Below are 22,488 nucleotides of genomic sequence, written 5' to 3'. Positions count from 1 at the left end.
CAAACCTTAATCATACTTTGATTTAGGAATGGGGCCCATTCTCATCATGGTACTAGAAACCCAAAAGACTTAAATTAAACTGGCACTATTGTGCACTTATTTATGTACAACAGCAAAGCATCATTGGTAATCAAAAGTCACCTACTTCATTACAAGAGCAACTTCTTACTTACATTGGAATTGCACTACTATATTATCCCATTAGTTATTTTTTAATGCAAGGTATTCTACCTTCACCATTTAACTGATAACTTGTCTTTCTTCGAAGTAAGACACTCCTACTGATGCATTTAACAAGAAAATACATTAGCCTATACATTAATATATGTAGTAAAGCATTGTGGGATCACTTTTTCATGATGTCATGGTAGGAGTTTTGGCATTGTTTTACAACAGTACCCCCCCCCCCCCCCCATGCACAGTAGCAAGGCCCTACCAAACCCCACCCAACAGGCTGCCCACATTAATAAACATGGAGATGGTAAGGAAGTCCGCATGAATATTCATTCATTATTACAAGCATGCGTTAAACAGTAAAAGTGAAATTAACATTGCTGGCAAAATTAGGGTTGCCACCTATCCGTTTTTTTTTCTGGACTATCCGGAAATCAAAATGGCTCTCCGGTAATCCGGAAAACACTGTACAAACTCAGGTATTCTGTTTCAAAAAAAGGAAAAAGACTATCAGAGTTTGTTAAATCGACTAATTTACTATGCTTTTACAGGAAAACATAGTAAATCGTCTGAAAGCAGGCATCAAGAATGGAAAAAAGAGAGCTGATGTCATAGTGATGTCACAAAATGGGCAGGACAAGAGCGGGAATGAGTGGGGTTACGGGTAATGCGAGGGGTGTGGCCTTACTCTGGTTTTAGCCACAATGAAAGGTGGCCACCCTAGGCAAAACAGAATCTTTTACTTTATCTTTTATAAGAGGGACTGGTCAGAGTATATTATTTTGTACTTTTTATCTTTTCAACACTGTTTTTTTTTAAGTTGTCACTGCCTAACAGTCTATTCTTTAAGTTCTATTTGATTTTCTCGTTATTGGTTGAATGTCATTGTTAAAATGAATAAACATAACATAATCTGAATCTGATGTTTTCAACCTCTGGCTTCAAGAGTTTATCCATGTAGCTCACAAATATTTTTTTTTTCGTGCGCTTTTTGCAGAGGGAGCAGCCCTCTGCACCCCCATGTCTATAAACGTTTGAGGCAAAGACATCCATGTAGCTCACAAATATTATTTTTTTCCCTGCATAAAACATCGCTGGAGTTTTAACCTCCAAGAAAAAAATTCAGTGGGCAGTCCTTATCAATAACATAACATGCAGAAGAAAAAAAACACTTTTTGCATCAAAAGGCTATATAATTTTACAGTGTATATCATAAGGAGGTTAAGTCCAACTCCAGTGCATTGTTACTTACACTTTCTTCAAAGTATGACCAACATACTTTAAAGAAACTTTGTAGTCTGGATAATGTTTTTGACAGAAACTCAAGAAAATCTTGTCATTTAAGTACATACTATGCAGCTATATATTTTATATATTAAATACTGAAATTGGCACAGTATTATATTATAATGGTCACACACACAAAAACACTTCAGCATGCCCTCCAGAACAAGGTGGGGGCAACAGTGAATAAGAGTAATGCCAGCTGCTTCTCATTGTTGTAGGCCAGATACTACTCCAATACAGATTTCGTGTTTCTACTATAAGAATGTAATTCATTCAGAACTCGAGTGACCTTGTCTGGCCAATCTAGTTTAGAGAAACTCAGCAGCACTTCACCTATCCAAACATTATTAACCTGTAAACAAGGTGGCCCTGAAGATAAAGCTCATTACCTAATTTAAATACTAATCTGCCTTAAAGGAAGAGATATTCTGCGTGACAGCATGAACTGACGCTTACTATTCATAAAGCATGTATCCTACGATTTATAATAATCTTCGTCCCAGAGGATTTAAAATACATAAACTCACCCTTGAAAATCAGTAAATAAAGAAAAAGACATTCCTCGACTGACCTTCACACGAACGACACAGAGCTAGAGTCCATACCTCTCAGCTGTACAGACTTTCGCAGAATGTCCAGATATTTACCTCATACGTTTTGGTCCGTTTTTACATAAAATTGTGGTTTTCTGGCAAAGTCATTGAAAATGAAAGTCAGAAAACAATGACAGACATTTGAGTTTCAAACTTCATATTCTTCATAAAAATCCATGCAAATGGAAAACCTGCTATGCTATCAACTTTCTATGTTTGTAAAAGCAATATTTAAAAATTGTCCCTATTTTTCGGCCTTTGTCCCCCAATAATTTATGGCTTTGTCCAGATTTCTTGCTCTAAGAAGTTGAAAGGTATGCTTATGTCCCACATGAAAAACACGACCCTGTGAATCAACATTATTTTACAAAAAAAAAGAAAAAAAAAGAAATCATTAAAACTCCTAAAGCAAAAACAAAATATTCAGATACTCGAGTGCGTTTGAAATGTCATAGTATTTAAAACAAAAGATTTGTAAGAAAGAGAGAGAGACATTTAAGACCGGACGAACACCAGCATCGGCGTCTCTTTCTTGATAAAATTAGCTGTGAGTCTCCTTACCTCCAAAGCATCCAGCGACAAAGTCCAATGCCATACCTTTGATAAGGGCCCTGTGACAGTCTAGTATATCGCTGTCCGAATGGTATCTCAGACAAATCAATTACTTCAGAAATTGAATTCTTCGTGATCCTTGTCCTTAATAAATAAATTACATTAGCAACCCAGTTTTATCACACGCCTGTTGTACTATTCCGTAACAAGTAGTATGAAACGTTAGACGTCCCATCAACCATGTACCGCTGTAATCCTGAAGTCCCACAGGCTGTCTCGTACCGTGTCTTCTATTTCAGGTGCAATTTAAGGAGGTTTGCGGTGAAGCCATTTAGGGAATAAGACATTACCAATCGGCTTACGCTTCCGAGCTCCACCTCACAAATGTGCCTGACCTCTGCCAATCACTTTTACCGAGATACACGAGGTTTTCTTGGGTTCGTTTGCCTGAAGAAACATAAATGAAGTGCACGTGTAGTCCCGTAATTTACTTTAACGTTGTGGTAAAAAATGACAGGAGCTCTTCGCGTGACTAGAGGGTTTGTAAACATTCTATAATATTAATTTGGCCAAATGAATTATTTATGTAAAGTTCGTTTTCACTGTAAAAGTACACCAACTGAATTTGTCACACTTGAAATGACAAACTGAACCATCCTATTAAGCTTACCGCTGAACTGTACAGCATTTCGAAGTATGCATTTTTTTGCCACATATTTTGGATCTGCTTCTCATACATTTGAGTTTTAAGGTTTATACGCTTTAGAAAATGTATGCTTTGGCAGAAAACCTAATGTGCAAGCATCTTATAAGAACAATATTTAAAGTCTATAATTGGCATACGTCTCAACCTCTTAGAGCAAGGAATCTGGACAAAGCCGCAAATAAGAATGGGACAAAGGCCCAAAATAGGGACAGTTTTTAAATTTTGGTCTTACAAACTAAGAAAGTTGATAGAATAATAGGTTTTGCATTAGCATTAGTTTTCTAAAAGGTACGAAGTCTGAAATTCAAATGTCCTTCATTATTTTCTAACTTCAGTATTTAATGATTTGCCTCTAATTTGACAGGAAACCGCAATTTTACGAAAAACGGTCCAAAATATGAGGTAAAAACTGGACATTCTGCAAAAATCTGTGCAGTTGAAAGGTCTGGGGCATTTTCCCCATTATTTTGGGTTTTGTACAAAATTCTTGCCCTAACAGGTATGGCGTGAAGGCCTGTGGCGTTTTCTTTGGTACCCGATTAGTGTGCTGCTGTGCCTTGTGTGTGTCCGCGCGCGCAAGTAAGTATTCACCGAGAGTCTTATTTCTTTATTTTTTTCTATCAACTCTGGATTTGCACGCAGGAAAGGAATTAACAAAGAGTACTGTTTGCAGAACCGGAACGTTACTAGCATTTTGAATAAAATATATTCACAGATATCCTGCCCTTTCAAGAATGGGGGGGGGGTATTCTACCATCGGGCGGTTTTAAATTTGGGGTTATTCACCCATAAAGGTGACATAATAAAAATACATGTATTAAGTGCATTTTCTAAATAAAAAAAGTAAATTAGCTGATGTCTGCCGTTACTTGCCAAACACTTTCTTCCTAAGGGATAAAAATGAAACCTAAGCTAGACTAAGTGGCAGCCTTGAAATTCGGTTGACAATTGAGCTGGTTTAGCCCTTCTCCTCAAGCTGTCTGCTCTCCTTTATTGAGTTATTTTTTACATTTGCATACTTCAGAACTGAATCTGATTTTGCCTCATATTTTTGCCATACTACCAGTCCCGTGTAAAATGTTTCATTTTCTGGTAAATAACCGAGGATGATTACAGTCAGTAATGCCAGACGTTACAGCTTTGCGAAAATTTAATGGGGGGGGGGGGGGGGGGGGCAAGGGGTCAAAATGTAATGACTGCTCTTATAAACTCAGAAAGCTGCTAAAATAGTACGTTTTGTATTGGCATGCATTTTTCGGAAGGATGTGAAGTCTGAAACTTAAATGCCTGCTATTATTTAGTTATCTCAGTCCTCAACGATTTGCTAGAAAACCACAAATGTTGCTAGGAACAGATAAAAAAATGAAGCAAAAATTCGTATGGAAGACAAGACTTCAGTAGTAGAAACTTGGACAAAATTACTGTATTATTCCTCAAGATAGAATAACATTTCACAGGAACATGTATATTTTAAGTGTAAGCTTCAAAACCTCCAGTAACTCTTTCAGATCATGCACCGATAAAAACTAAGATAAAAATGCAGGGTAAAGTAAAACTGAGACACTGGCACTTTCCCACCTACCTTTTAGAAAGAGAGGAATTTAAGGAATGGGCAGTAGAAATTATTCAACAGTTATCAGGAAATATAGACATTTCTTCACAAGGGATATGCAATGAATGGGATAAAATGAAAATGGAGTTCAAAAATAAGGTAGAAATAAAAGTGAAAAGTATGGTTAAGAAATAATAATTATTTAGAGGGGCTGACACAGGTTAACATATTACCGAATAAGGGGGATCTTACAGAACAAGAAGGGGTACAACCGCAGAGAGCTAAAGAGAAAAGGGAATATCGGGATAATATCGATGATTTTAGAGAAACTGCTATTAAACTATTGTTTTTTATAATAACTCCAGAGTATAAAAAATTTTAACACAGCAAATAAAGCAACAGAAGGTAGATAGGGTTCAGGCCAAACTTAGGGAGCCTATAACAAAAAATAACCAGAAATCGCATACAGATATTACAGATATTTCAGAAATCTTATGAAAATTTGTATAAAGCAGAGAAATGTGGAAATCAAGAAAAAGCAAAAATGGAAATATTTATGGAAGATTTAAGTATGCCTAGGTTAGAACTAGATGAAGTTCGACAAGTAATAGTTAAGGTATGAGGGAATGAGATAAAAATTGTGACATATAATCAATCTGCAGGAACTTCTCCAGAAATTGATGATATACCTGTGGAAGTTTGGAAGCTGGGGGTGGGTGATAAAGATCTGGAAGGTTTTGTTTAGTAACACTACTTTGAAAAGAGAGAAAGCACTAACATCCTAGAAGAAAGCTGTGGTGGCTGTAATACCTAAAGACAATAAAGAACCACCAGGCACAGGTTCATATAGGTCAATTTCAATTTTAAAACATGGTTATAAAGTGTTTAGTTTATAATAGATAAAAGATTGGCAAATGTGTTGCCAAACTGATAGATCTGGATCAATGTGGTTTTGTGGAGGGCAGGCAAACATTTGACAATATTAATAGAAAAATGATGATCCAGAGGAAATCAGAATGTAAGAAAATATTGGTATTGTTGTTGGGTCTTGATGCAGAGAAAGCATTTGACACAGTAAGCTGAGATTTTATGTGTTGGACAATGGAAACATTTGCATCAGCTGATACAATAATAAGGTAAATTAGGAGGATATATGAGGGATGTGAGGCAAGAATTAATTAAAGTGTGAGTTTCTGTCTGATAAGTTCTGTCTGAACAGTGGAACCAGGCGGGAGTATCCTCTTTCACCTTTGTTATTTGTATTTAGAGACACTGGTAAAGAAAATAAGGGACTCAGAAATTCAAGGATATAATTTGTATGGTAATCAAGAAAAGTTGGCATTATTTGCAGGCAATATTATTTTGTACCTGATAAAACTGGAAAAGGACATCTTAGTGTTGTGAAAACGTTTGAGACGGTTTCAAGTCTTCTCAGGATATAAAATTAATGAAGATAAAACAAAAGTTATAATTGTAAATTATGTACCAAACATTAATTGGTTCAGCAATACCATTATTTATGGTGACACCATAAAATGAAGTATGGCGCTTATGTTATGGCAGCTAAGGGTATGTGGGAAGAGACTAAAGAAAAGATAATACAAAAATTGAGAAACTGGAAGCTCTTGTTTATGGATATGCATAGCAAGATGCAAGCATTAAAATGTTTTCAGTCCCTGTGGTTTTATATACAAGTCAGGCATATTTTTATCAACCAGTATAGGAGAAGTTGTGTACAATAACTAATAAAGAGTTAAAGGAAGTTATATGAGAGGGGAAGGGTCACAAAGATAAGTTGATCCATCCAATAGGACAAGGTGTTTTAGGATTACTTGATTTGAAGGGATATTTCAGAGCTTCAAAATTAAGGCTCATATACTTAACACAAGCAGAAATCTATAATTCAAAGTGGAAATGGATAATGATTAAAACAGGAGGGAAACTCAAAAAATGAGAGAGTAGGATTTTGGATGCAGATCCTTAAGGAGAGCAACAACAGCCATTTTAAAATTATATTCATAAAGTAGCAGAAAGTATTCTAAGAATTAAGCAACATGAATATGGAGAAAGGAGATTTTTGCTGATAGCAAATGATTGCAGTTAAATGTTCAGAGAATAGGCAAGAGGGAGCTGGAATTTACTGGAGAAAACTGGCAAAAGAACCAAGGTGTTTGGAGCAAATAACTATAGAGGGAAAGGTAATAGAATGGGAAGAGGCCAAAAAGACATTTAGACTATGGGCTAGAGACAGCCTTCCATACCAGGGATTGATATCAGAGTATAGGCAAAGAGAAAGGGATACAGGAATCCTAAGTGAAAGACCTGCTCTGGTAAAGTTTTTAGTTGAATCTAGAACAGAAGCTGCTATTGAAAAAGGAATAATTAGAAAGGCGTATCAAATATTGTACGATAACTACAGGAATCAGTCAGAGGAAGGTATAAAAGACTGGGAGGAGAGATTGGATAAGCAGTTTACAAGGGAACAATGGGAGGACATATGTGTGGCTCCCAAGTATCCAACACAGTCTAGAAAATGTAGGATTTTTACTTGGAAGTGTTTGCAAAGGTATTTTTATATCCCAAGCAGACTCCAAAGAATTTTCTCTCAAGTAGATGTCAAATGTTAGAGGTGTGATGAGGAATAAAGAGGTAACTGGGAACATATGGTTTGGGAGTGTAATGAGTTGTCAGACTTAGAAAACTCCCTACAGAGTACTCTCTCAGAAGTACTGGGTGAACAAATAGGTGTAACTAAGGAAATTATTATTTTGAGCTGGGATACTGGATCTGGATTGCCTAGGCATTGTATGGCCTTGTTAAGTGTAATTCTGATGGCTGCCAAAAAAAGCAATTATTAGAAAATGGAAATAATAGTCTAAACCAAGTGCATTTGAAGTATTGAATATTTTAACAAAGATAAAATAACTGGAAGTGGGATCTTTAGAAAAAGAAAGGAGCAAATGACATAGAAATAAATGGAAACTGTGGGAATAGTACGTGCAGAATAATGTTCTGGAGGTGGAGTGATGTTTAAGGGAAGGCAGGAATTGAGCAATGTATGTAATGTTGGACTGCTGGTAGTTATACAAAAGAACATATGTTATGTATAATGTATGTAACTGGGAACAAGTTGGCATTTTTTATTTTATATAAATGTGTGTTTGCTATGTCTTAAGTGATAATTTAATAACAATGTTAAAACATCTGTACATAATGTGGAATGTTTGTATGGTACACTGTAATTATATTTACTTTGTATAGCATATACACAGTTTTGTACCCTTTGCTGACATTTCCTTCCCGTTTTATCAACATAAAAAACAATACAGGAGATGCATGCAGTAACATCAACAACATTCTTATTATCACAACTGAAGTGTTCTTTAGCATCATATGTTTTCCATGTTTTCTCATCACAATAATATGAGCTATTAGCAATGAACCCTACTACAAGTGCCACAAAAACACAGGCATATGTTACCTTCCTTTTCTATGTGACACTTTCTTTCCCACTGTATCAATTCCTTTTTAATAAACTTTTTAAGTTGTCACCCCTGATGTTATAAAAGTAAGAGTGCTCACCCACAACTGCAGGAAAGGTTGCATTACTTTTTCAAAATCTTCCAGTTGTTTCTTAAAATGCTTTTAATAACAAAACTGTTCCCACTAAAGTGCATCCCTATCTCCAGGGATCTGTCTTGTTTATGACCATCTCAATAACTTATGCAGATGTTTGTTTGTGTCTTTCAGCTTTTCCCGGTTAGGGGTCGCCACAGCGGAACTCCGGTCCGCTAATGATTGGCAGTTGATTTTTACGTACTGGCTTGCCAGGCCTGACGCACAACCTTCAACGAAGGTACGCCCATTCACGCATGTCTCTATGCAGAAGACGCTCTAGCTGAGAATCAAACCGGGCAGCGTCTTACTGTGAGGCAACAACGCTACCGCAGCACCACCACCGTGGGCTACTAACTATGCAGATGTAATTTGGCAAAAATAAAGCAATTCATAAATATTCAAGCACTCTGGCCTAATCTGCCTATGTGGCATACAAAGAGATATAAAAACTACAATGCATTTTGACTGTACCTCCATTTTGTATGCTAGGGTCTACAGATTTGGGAAGCCATACTGGATATTTGGGCAGCCCTGGGGAGGCATACAGTACTCTAAAAGTGTTTGATAAACTGTTTTTGGTTTCTTTCCAAGGATATTCACCATTGCAGTGGAATATTAATAACTAAAGACTTGCAACAGGGTTATATATGCCTGCATGTGTATATTTCATGCTGATTTCACTGGCAACAAGGAATTCCACAATATCAGGACAGCCTTTCCCTGTACATGACTGTCACAATGTTTGTGAGAGTATGGCCTGTTTAATCTATACGTCAGCTGGTGATGGTTAGTACATCAGTCCAATGCCTACAAATATATATATATATATATATATATATATATATATATATATATATATATATATATACCCCACTGTATTAGGGTAGGTTCACATCAGCAGTATTTACAAATATGTCCCCTAATAGTGACAACAGGGATGGCTGCCTTACCATATGCATACCTCATTATCCTAACAAAGTAGCTGATCCCACTGCAGACTGAATGTACTAATGTTTGGCAAGTACATCTGCTGTTTTTATTCCCATATTTGTCCCTACATCTGTCATATGGTATACCACCATAGTTGTCCTTGTGAATACAGCATAGTAGAACTAGGTCATATACACTGCTTTGATCTCCAACTTCATGCAGAGGAAGACCAGTGCTATGCCTTTATCTGTATTTGTCATCTAAATAGTCTCAGTAGTATACAGTCTATAGCTCTATATCAAGTTCACAGATGTCTACATGTCTGGAAGACATGGTGGATGTCAGACTTTGGACAATTAGAGCCCTAATGAATATGATATGGTGCTGTAAGAAGCATGGATGGATGGCACCTGTTGGGGAAAGGAGTGCTGACCAGCCTTTACTGGATCAAGTATGGCAGACAGTTGTCCATGATAAAAATGTATGTATTATAGTAGATTGATAAGTTTGTTGCTGACACTCACTTTGTCAAGTCAAAGATGCATTCCATAGCAGTTGAGAGGACAGGCACTGGGTGGGGGAGTCCACCCAGGAGCAGCAAGCTGACAGAGTCAGAGGAGTTTTTGGTATCCTTACTAAGGGATGGTGGATCTGGGATTATCCCTGGAGGAGTGGACAGTACCCTGAGAATAGAACCTTCCCCCACACATCCTATTATGTGGTACACCAACTTATTACCACATATAGTGAGTTACTTCTTGGCATTATAAGGTGGGATTGCAGTGTGTATCCAGTTCACCTGCAACAGGGTACAGTGAGTATGCATGGGCGCGTGCACGCGTGTGTGTGTGTGTGTGGGGGGTTGGACACACTATAAATGTAGTTGTATACATTAATATTAGCCGCAATGCCTGTATTTACCAACCAGATGGCGATGTAGAATTGCACAAGAAGCAACGGTATGAATAAAAAGAGAATTTGCAGTCTTACTTAAACATACTGCGGTGGTGGTGCTGCGGTAGCGTTGTCACCTCACAGTAAGATGCTGTCCGGTTCGATTCTCAGCTAGAGCGTCTTCTGCATGGTGACATGCGTGAATGGGCGTACGTTCGTTGAAGGTTGTGCATCAGGGCTGACAACTCGGCACGTAAAAATCTACTGCCAATCATTAGCGGACCGGAGTTCTGCTGTGGCGACCCCTAACTGGGAAAAGCCGAAGGACACAAACAAACTTAAGCATACTGCCAATACATATAACTCCATGTGAAATGCAGAAGGAGGCAATTCTGGGCACATTGTGGGTACTGAGAAGATCATTAAAGACTGAAGCAAAACTGATTTAATGAACTTTAGTTACACCTTGACTTAGGAATGAGAATCATTCCTGTCAAGGTATGTAAAAAAATAAGCATTTGGAGAAATTACAAAAAGTGACAGGAACAGCACTAAAGCTGAGCTGTGTGCAACATGTGTGAATCATGTGAACTGCACAAGTGCTGTGCGTATGTGCTGGCTGTACTCTCATTCACATTACATGCTACCGTTCAGCTCACAGAATGGTAGCCCTTCCTGTTTATAAACCTTTGTGATTGTGGACCAGGTGGTGCCTTTACTGTGTAATCATTTGATATTCTGAGACTTGTTAATGTGAGTCCCAGAACAGTGAGACTAAATAACTGAAAATGTGAATTTAAACTAAGTCAGAGATTGGCATTTCTCAGAATACTCCCTGTCCTGTTACACATGCTTGTGTATTTGTTGTTCGGCTAAGAAATTGCCTTTCTTCTGTTTTGTCCTAGCTGTTTTCCTGTAGCCCAGCTCTGTTAGTTAACTCCTTTCTCTCCCATTTTCTTCAGTTGTGTGTTAGACTCCATTGCAGCCAAATGTCTATTGCTGTAGTGTGTCAAAGCATCATTATTTGACCTTTGGAATGTCATCTTGTATTAAAATCTGCACAGTTTGGAAATTAAACTATTTAATGGTCTCCACAGGTGTCATTTCAATTGAGTCACTGTCTGCTAACACTATCTGCGGTGGTGAGTAAACTTCTCAATGCATCTTGCTACAGATTAAGGGATTACCCTTGCTATGCACAGCCAGGGGAGGCAGAATAGTCAAATAATGTATTGAACATTTGGAATATTCATTGGGGTGCTGTAGATGGACTTTGAAAGTGCAATTTGAGAATAAGTTTGCATCCTCTGTCTATACAGTTCTTTGTTGCATAAAGAGCCTGCTTAATCATAAGTAATAAGTTACAGTGTGGATATGTTTGGCAGGTTACGGAAGTTTCAAAACAGTCCCAGAGTAGAGGGCAGCTATTGAAAGATTTTCTAATGCCTTTAAGTTTAGAGAGTAGGCCTGTCTCCTAAGGATTTGTTTGGTCTTTTGGGCCTGTACATGACAGCAAGATACTCTCTGCATAGCATAATTCTTTGGCGAGTCAGCAATTCAGCAGTGATTGTTTGCAAGGACTGTTTTATATATATTATATTTTATTTGTTTATTTATTTAATTATTTGTTGTGGGCACAGCATATATCTGCAGAGAAACTGTTTTATTCTTCCTTGAGCTATGCTTGCAGCATTGTGAAACTGAAAGTGACATTTTCTGCGCTGCCTAGCTTCTTGCAAAACAATGCCCTGCAAAGCCAGCTAACTCAGAATTGATACATTTTTGATACTTTCCTCTGTCCCAGAAAAGACTTTAGTATTAACTGTTTTATTACCAGCACAATGTCTCAGCAAAGCACTACACTTTCAGCGAGGCTGATACACAGCAAGATGTAGAATTTCTTGCAGACCAAGATAATTTCCCTGATTCAAGTGCAAGAGCAAAATGCATCTCCAAGCTTACATGGAAGGCAAAACAAAATTATGAGACTTACAAGGAAGAATTGTTTTACATTCTTGCTTACTCATGGACTAACACTGTTAACTGTATATCTGCCCTCTCTCAACCTGCTTATGATGCACTGCAATTAGAGGGTGCACTCAAGCAATTTATTGCTACCTATCAAAGCTATCAGAGACTATGCATAAAATACTTCAATTTATTATAGAAATATAACACTGAGGAAGCATAAGAAAAACTAAAGAGGTTTGATCAGCTAAATCTTGACAGGGACAGTTTGGCATTACAAACAAAGACTAAGGCTAAAGTTAGAATTGCACAATTCCATGATTCCAGATCCCATCGCTCTGCATCTACCAGACACTCCACTAGCTCTAGTAGGTCTTTACAGTCTAGATCTTCCACGCTCAGCGAGCAACTTGTCAAAGCGCGTGCTGATGCAGAAGCTGCTAAGATTCAGGCAGCCTTCGCAGAAAGGAAAGCTCGGTTAGAAGCAGAAGCTGCCCACAGAAAAGCAGAAGCTGCACACAGAGAAGCAGAAAGAGAGGCTAAAGCTGTCCACAGAGAGGCAGAAGCTGCACACAAAAGGGCCCACAGAGAGGCAGAGGCTGCACACAAAAAGGCAGAAAGAGAGGCAGAAGCTGCATACAGGGAAGTAGAAAGGCAGGCTGAAGCTATTTACAAAAGGGCTGAAACAGAGGCCTTAGAAAAACAGTGTGAACATGCCACAGCTATGGCAATGTTAAGAGTTCTAGAGCAGGTGGCTAGTGGGAGTGACAGAGACAGCATAGGTCCAGTGGACACGGAGAGTTATCTTAAACGCATTACAGACTATGTATTCAACCAAAGCAACAAGCACTCCATTTTATTTGATGCTCCTGAAGCCAGAGACACTTCCTCAGAACTATTACTCCCAGTGACTCCTGCTGCAACCTCTCAACCAAGGTCAGTACGACACACCTAGCCCTGCTCAAGCTAATCTACCATATTATGGAAGTAGTTACCAACCTCCTGTCAACCGAGCCTCTGCACCATTGCAAGTTCTGCACTCATGAACTCTCAGCCAGTTCCTCAGCTTAATGCTCTTGCACCACCGTACATCCCAATGTCATTTAGCAATGGTGCCACTCTTAATGTGACCAACACTGTTCAACCAACAGCTCCTCACTTAAAGTCTGAAGACACAGAAGTGTCACAGGTTGTAAAGTACATGCTTCACAAAGATCTTATCAAAACTAGCCTCACACAGTTTTACGACAGACCTGAGAACTACAGAGTCTGGAAATCCACTTTTAAGTCTGCAGTTGGTGATCTGGACATTACAGCTACCGAAGAACTAGATTTGCTCATCAGGTGGCTTGGTCCCAGCTCCTCTGAATGTATTAAGCGTCTCAAGGCTGTTCATATTACTAACCCAGCTGTGGGTCTTAATGCTGCCTGGGACAGACTGGAATGTAGCTTTGGCAGCCCTGAAGCCATTGAGGATGCTTTATTCAAGAGGCTGCAAAGTTTCCTAAAGATATCTGGCAAGGACAATCTAAAGTTTCAAGAGCTTAGTGACCTTCTTTATGAACTTCAGCTTGCTAAGGAAGACACACACCTTCCAGACCTCAGTTATCTGGACACTCCTTGTGGGGTTAACCTGATAGTTTCAAAGCTCCCATTTGATATCCAAGGAAAATGAACAACAGTTGGATCAAGGTACAAGGAAGCAAACAGAGTCTCCCCCCCCCCCCATTTTCTTTCTTCTGTGAATTCATCAGGAAAACTGCAGAGACAAAGAATGTCCCAAGCTTCTCCTTTGGAGAGTCCCACGTTCCAGGTCCACCCTCTCCTAAGTCTACAAACTTCTGCAGTTCATACAGGGACCACAGAGGTCTGGTCTCAGTTAAACGGACATAGGCAATCCTACATTTATATAAATGAAAACAACATGAACTCGGAAAACACAAGAAAACTGATAAAATTACAAAAAACGGCACAGCTCAGGAGACAAATCTTCTGTTTAATACCAAGACTTAAAGCGCTTTTTGTTTGCACCAAAGCAAACTTCTTCAGAAGTGGAAAATTACTTGCTCACATCACATTTAAAAACAAAGTGGAAGTGACATTTTAAAACTCACATTTAAAGCAACATTGTTACTTAAAGCTATACACAGATACTATATATATTAAAACAGTAACACTGTAACTTCCAAAACCAATGAACAGGATAATTGAACTAATCAAATATATTGAATGAATAAAAAAAAAAAAAATATATATATATATATATATATATATATAAAACTTTAGTACAATAGTTTATACTTAAAAAGCTATACTAAAAATTACCTGACAATCAATCAGGCTTAATAAGAAAGTATAATAAAATTATAATAAAAAATATATATATTTGATCCAAATAAATTGCCATAGGGACACCAAACATTAAATAAAGGTCAAGATGTGCACATATTAATTTACACATTTGTAAAAATTTTTACACATTTTGAAATGGAGCGGGATGTCAAAGTAGCTATGTTTGAAAATAAGACATAAAACACAAGTGCCACTTTTCACCATCATCTGCTTAAATTTTTACATTTCAATATGCAACTAATGGAACAGATATTGTTAAGCCCTGGAAATTTGTAGGCATTCAGTCTTATCTGCCAAGCAAGTTCAAGTTCCTCTAAGTGAAGGGGGACTGGGCCACCTCTTAAGGGTTGGGATACCTGGTCAATTGCCATATATGTAAATCTGTGCCCTTGGCATAAATAAACATGTTTTGCCAAGGCATTTTCCAATTTTTCTTTAGAAATTGCATATTGGTGAAAAGTGGCACTTGTGTTTTATGTCTTATTTTCAAACATAGCTACTCTGACACCCCGCTCCATTTCAGAATGTGTAAAAATTTTTACAAATGTGTAAATTAATATGTGCACATCTTGACCTTTATTTAATGTTTGGTGCCCCTATGGCAATTTATTTGGATCGAATATATATATTTTTTATTATAATTTTATTATACATGCTTATTAAGCTTGATTGATTGTCAGGTAATTTTTAGTATAGCTTTTTAAGTATAAACTATTGTACTAAAGTCATATGTAAGGAGCATAGGGTGACATACAAGAGTGGAGGAAGATGCACACAGGTGGATTATATCTTATGTAGGAGGGCCAGTTTGAAGGAGACTGGAGACTGTAAAGTGGTGACTGGAGAAAGTGTAGTTAGGCAGCATAGGATAGTGGTTTGTAGGATGACGCTGGTTATCAAGAAGAGGAAGGAGGAGGAGTGTGAGGGCAGCACTTAAGGATCAAGTGGTGGAAATTGAAAAGGGGTAATTGTGAGGTGGAGTTCAGGGATGAGTTAAGGCAGGCACTGGGTGGCAGTGAAGAGTTACCAAATAGCTGGGTAACTACAGCAGAGCTAGTAAGGGAGACAGCTAGAAAGGTGCTTGATATCACATCTGGACAGAGGAAGGACGACAAGGAGACATGGTGGTGGAATGAGGAAGTACAGGAGAGTATACAGAGAAAGAGATTGGCAAAGAAGTGGGATTGTCAGAGAGATGAAGAAAGTAGACAGGAGTATAAGGAGATGAGGTGCATGGCAAAGAGAGGTGGCGAAGGCTAAGGATAAGGCATATGAAGAGTTGTATGAAAGGTTGGACACTAAGGAGGGAGAAAAGGACCTGTACCAATTGGCTAGACAGAGGGACCGAGCTAGGAAAGATGTGCAGCAGGTAAAGGTGATAAAGGATAATGAGGGAAACATACTCACAAGCGAGGAGAGTGTGTTGAGGAGATGGAAAGAGTACTTTGAGGGGTTGATGAATGAAGAGAATGAGAGGGAGAGAAGGTTGGATGATGTAGGGATAGTGAATCATGAAGTACAATGGATTAGCAAGGAGGAGGTAAGGATAGCTATGAAGAGAATGAAGAATGGAAAGGCTGTTGGCCCAGATGACATACCTGTGGAAGCATGGAGGTGTTTAGGTGAAATGGCAGTGGAGTTTTTAACCAGATTGTTTAATGAAATCTTGGAAAGTGAGAGGATGCCTGAGAAATGGAGAAAAAGTGTTTTGGTACCGATTTTTAAGAATAAGGGTGATGTGCAGAGCTGTAGTAACTAGAGAGGGATTAAATTAATCAGTCACAGCATGAAGTTATGGGAAAGAGTAGTGGAAGCTAGGTTAAGAAGGGAGGTGATGATTAGTGGTCAGCAGTATGGTTTCATGCCAGGAAAGAGCACTACAGATGCGATCTTTGCTTTGAGAGTGTTGATGGAGAAGTACAGAGAATGTCGGAAGGAGTTGCATTGTGTTTTTGTAGACTTAGAGAAAGCATATGACAGGGTGTCTAGAGAGGAGTTGTGGTATTGTATGAGGAAGTCAGGTGTGTCAGAAAAGTATTTAAGAGTGGTACAGGATATGTACGAGGGTAGTGTGACAGCGGTGAGGTCTGCGGTGGGAGTGACGGATGCATTTAAGGTGGAGGTGGGGTTACATCAAGGATCAGCTCTGAGCCCTTTCTTATTTGCAGTGGTGATGGACAGGTTGACAGACGAGATCAGACAGGAGTCCCCATGGACTATGATGTTTGCAGATGACATTGTGATCTGTAGTGAGAGTAGGGAACAGGTGGAGGAGACCCTGGAGAGATGGAGATATGCTCTAGAGAGAAGAGGAATGAAAGTCAGCAGGACTAAGACAGAATATATGTGTGTGAATGAGAGGGAGGATAGAGGAATGGTGAGAATGCAAGGAGTAGAGGTGGCGAAGGCGGATGAGTTTAAATACTTGGGGTCAATGGTTCAGAGTAACGGTGAGTGTGGAAGAGAGGTGAAGAAGAGAGTACAGGCAGGATGGAGTGGGTGGAGAAGAGTGTCAGGAGTGATTTGTGACAGACGAGTACCTGTAAGAGTGAAAGGGAAGGTCTACAAGAGGGTAGTGAGACCAGCTATGTTATATGGGTTGGAGACAGTGGCATTGACAAAAAGGCAGGAGTTTGAGCTGGATGTGGCAGAATTAAAGATGTTAAGATTTGCACTGGGTGTGACGAGGGTGGACAGTATTAGGAATATGTATATTAGAGGATCAGCCCAGGTTGGAAGGTTTGGAGACAAAGCCAGAGAGGCACGATTACGTTGGTTTGGACATGTGCTGAGGAGGGATGCTGAGTATATTGGGAAAAAGATGCTAAGGATGAAGCTACCAGGTAATAGGAAAAGAGGAAGGCCTAAGATAAGGTTTATGGATGTGGTGAGAGAGGACATGCAGGTGGTTGGTGTGACACAGCAAGATGCAGAGGACAGCAAGAAATGGAAACAGGTGATCCGCTGTGGCGACCCCTAACGGGAACAGCCGAAAGATGATGATGATTTTTTATATATATATATATATATATATATATATATATATAGTCATTCAATATATTTGATTAGTTCAATTATCCTATTCATTGGTTTTGGAAGTTACAGTGTTACTGTTTTAATATATATAGTATCTGTGTATAGCTTTAAGTAACAATGTTGCTTTAAATGTGAGTTTTAAAACATCACTTCCACTTTGTTTTTAAATGCGATGTGAGCAAGTAATTTTCCACTTCTGAAGAAGTTTGCTTTGGTGCAAACGAAAAGCACTTTAAGTCTTGGTATTAAACGGAAGATTTGTCTCCTGAGCTGTGCCGTTTTTTGTCATTATTATAAATGAAAACAAACCATACTGACATATTTTTAGTTGCAAATATTATACATTACAAACCACATTGACATAATATTAGTTTCAAACATTATACATCACTTACAATCTATCCAGTCATTGTCAGTCAGACATTACATAGCTCATTTAAATCCTGCCTTCTTCTCATTCCTCCTCTGCATGTATTTTTCCCACAGTTCACATTTTTTCTTTGTAAGTTGCTCCTACCCTTTTATAAAGATCCCAATTCCAGTTGTTTGATCTCTATTACTATAGTCACTACTTTTAGTACAGTTGGTTTAGACTTTGATTTCCATTTTCTAGTAATTTTTTTCTGGGTTCTGATTCTGCATCATAGCTTAAAAAAATAATTTCTTTAGTTATATCAGTTTGATCACATAGTATCTCTGACAGAGTAGTCACACATCCTGTATCTACTGAGCATTCTGGGTGCAGTCATCACCAACATGCTGTGGTGCTGGTGCATGGGAGAGCACAAAACATGCTCCAGTATTTTCTAAGAATTATAAATTACCATGCAGAGTTCTCAAAATGACACGTTTACCAATGGTGCTCGGCAATAACAAACTACCTATATAACAGTCGGTATCCAAACCCTTGCTCATTGAGTGATTTATATGAAAAGGAAGGCATTCCATTCCATTCTCTCCACTCCCGTGTTGCTGACATAATTGCTGCAGCTGAGGAGCACACAAGCATTGTCATGTATAGACTTTAAGACATATTGTACATCCAGAGAAGCGTTGCAACATCTGTCACAACCATGTTCAAAAAGAATGGAACATCAACATGGGGCTGTGCATTGCCATAACAGGGAGCATCTAGTATGCAGCACACCACACATAGCTTATGTTACAAAAGGATGCTACTATGGCCTGTGTGTGTCAGACAATGTTTATATTACAGTCAAGGGGCTCCGTAGCCACTGTACAGCCATTTTTAAGGCCCACCACTGTATACATTCAGCAAATAAACCATATCAGTATACTTAGCACCATGCAGTAAGCTAAGGGGTCTGTCCAAGGTGGACATGCCTATTGTGAGTTAACACCGATGAATGATCTGTTGGAAGCAAGAGCCACAATAAACTACAACAAAACCTATCACCGATTAAGTGATTTTTTTTTTTACCTTACGTGACCTGATCAGAAAATATGGACTTGGATTTATGAACAGAAAGGTATCAGAATTATGTTTGCCAGAGCATTAGCATGCTGTGCTTCCACACAGCATGTACATTAGATAAACTATGTCCCCTACACTGCACAGCAATTCTCAGTCAAAATATGTGAGCCATAATTATGGCTTCTGTATATGTTTTCTATTATACCCTTTTAAAGAAAACCAAACAGCTTCACTATGTAATACTAAGTCAAAATGAAGGTGTTTATTTGATGCATTTAATAAATACAATGCCATGTATATTAAAGGCAGCTCTTAATTTATGAATGGATTCATGTTGAGTCACTAAAGATAATTTCAGTGAACAGAAACAAACTGAAAAATGTTTGCAGAATCTACCTTTAGCAAACATTACAACATTTTTTTGTTTTGCAAGGTGGCAAGCCCCTCTGAACTGCCCCCCACACACCACCCAGACATATACCAACTCTGATGTTAACAGTGGAGAAAAAGCAAACTCCATTGTCAGCAAAAGTAGTTTTGGCAAAGAGCACTCACTCCTTACGCATTCACCAAAACTATATTCGTAAACGTGACATGTTCCCCTTTGAACCACCTTAAAATATCTTTTATGAAGCAAGTGAAATCTGTCATAATGCTTAGCACATAATAGAATAATGCTACTGTCATTTACACTTTACCTACAGTACAAGTACAGTATAATATAAGCTTACTTTTCCATATTCATGGATGTTTCTTATGCATTAATTGAACTGTACTATTCATTGTAGGTAAGGGTGCACAGAGGCATGCAATCTGCACTTGTGTGTCACTTTATTGCACCTTTCTACATTGTTGGCAGATATGATAAAAGGCATATGGTTTGCAAACTGCATTTCAAGCTACCAGTGGTCTATGAACACTAGCTCCTGCTTTAATTAGCTTGGCAAAATGCTGCAGTTGGCTTACCTGTGGATAATCCCTGGGATGAGAATGAAACCTTTCAACTCATCCTACTGGTTAAATCTCAGTAGGGCCACCTTTTTGAGATTTCAAGATAATTTAGTGTTACTCACAGAATTTTATTACACTGTGACATGTAGGAGGATACTGGTTAGTATGCCACATCTGTAATTGCCATGCTTCCCATGGAGATGGGTTCTTCTTACTATGCAGAAGTGAATAATATTGCAGAATGTAATCTCAAGGAAGTAACATTGTATGACGGAATTGCAATTCTGCCAAAATGTCAAGTTTTGTAGGAAAAATACTGGTTGTTGATATTACTTTTGTCACTATGCATTTGTTTGGGAAGGACTAGGCTTAGCTTTAAGGTTAGATTTAACTTTAGAGTTAGGTTTAACATTAACATTACAGTTAGGGTTGGAGAAAAGGTTAGGATTAGGACTTGGGTTAAGGTTAATATATATACAGTAAGCATCCCAAACCCTAACCCAAAACTAAACCTTGAAGCCTAACCCAAACACCAACCATACCCATAGCACTAATACTAAGCTTGACCCTAACATAGCTCAATTTCTGATGTTGTTCACTTGCCATTTTTCTGTTCAATATTGTGCTACATTTATTGCTTTAATTTTATAATTTATATGTATGATGTTATTAGTTTTATTATATTGTCAGACACTGTGTGGTGACCAATACTACCACAGATGGAATGACCTGCAGTGACTGTACTCCTCCCAGTACATTTAAGAATTGAGGGCACACATCCTGGAAGAGCTCCAAGAATCAGCCACTAAGCTGATTTGTACTTGTTTGCTATTTATGTTTATAAGCTGTGCAGTGCTGTGCAGAATATATCTATCCCTCTACCATATACTGTACTTCACCAATACTGTAGAATATACACACCGATGGCACATATGCTGACAAGCAAGAGCATCAGAACTGGAAGTGCCACTGTATCCTTGGCATGCTGCTAGTAAAATATGCATGTTTTACAACCTTGGCACCATGTAAAATGTTAACAGTATAAAATTAGGTTGTGGAAATACACAGCATATTAAAAACTAGGTTAACTTAAATGTGCACGGTCCATCTCCGGTGCTAGAAACAGAGGACTTTGGCTAAAAACTACCAGAAACAGCATATAGTACAGCAACTGAGAATGGAACATTGTGTTGATCAAGATCATAGCTTAGTTGGCTGTATGAGTAAAATGTGTTAAATAGAGAGGGATAATAGTGATTCTGTGTGTAATGGAAAAACCTTTCTAAAGTATTTATATCATAAGGCAACTTAAGCAGCAATATTCACAAGTGAATCTAGTATCTGTCTTCCAAAATTAACAGATCAGATCGCCTACATCCTATACAGCTATTGAGTATACAACCAGCTAGCAAAGTGTGTTGTCTGCTTTATCACATAAAACACTAACATTTGGAAGATGTAATTTTTCCCCACTCTTAGCCCACACAATTCTCATATAACTAATAGATGTGTAAACTCTATGTGCATGTATACTATTGTACTCAGAGCTGTAGCTAGCCAATTGTACCCTCCTGTATGGAGGCAATGGCACCCACTAAAGTTTGCATCCAAGGCAACCAACTCATTTGCCCATCTTAGCTATGGATCTGAATATACTACATTAAGATGTACCCTGGGATTCAATAACACCTACACTGTTCTGAGTAAACAGACAACACAAACATAACTCACACCTTCTTCCTCCTAATTTTAGCTTTCTTACTGATTTTCTTGCAGCCTTAAATATTGAGGGGATTCATAAAGGTTACCACAAAGTGTAGAGTACATGTGCACTTAGTGTATTCTTTCTGAGTGACTAGAAAGCACAAAAAATGCAGAAGGGAAATTCTTGAATACAGATCATGTACACTTAGTATACATTTAATGTAGATGTTATTGAATCTGGCCCACAGTGTATGTAAAATTATGTACCTGGAATGTATCATTGTTGAACTTAAATATCCTGCCTTTTTGGCCTTAGTCATGGTTGAAAATGCTCCTTGTTCTAGTTCATTTATCCAGTTAAAAAAATTCAGATGGTATATGCAAACTTTTTCAATGTTATAGTTATATCCCAATATTATCCCCACATTTATACATCAAAAACATTAATAACCGAATGTTGTATTAAGTACTGTATAATTATATAATGGTTGTTAGAAATTAAACACTATTATGTCATTTTCATACATTACAAGTCATCGATTTTCCAAGATGGCTTTGTGCTGATCAACAGCTTAATTTCAGCTCTCCCACTTTGAAAAAGGAAACTGATAGATAAGGATCAGTAAAAATTCACTCACTTGCTAGTAAGTATGCTGCCTGGATGTCAGCAAAGAAGAAAATTAGAGAGCCTGAAAGAAAATTAACTAAAAAGGGAGAAGACAAAACACTGACTGGG

The sequence above is a fragment of the Protopterus annectens genome, chromosome 6.part0, assembly GCF_019279795.1.
Source record: "Protopterus annectens isolate FY-2018-M chromosome 6.part0, PAN1.0, whole genome shotgun sequence".
NCBI classification, from domain to species: Eukaryota; Metazoa; Chordata; order Ceratodontiformes; family Protopteridae; genus Protopterus; species Protopterus annectens.
Note: the sequence above shows the minus strand (reverse complement) of the source record.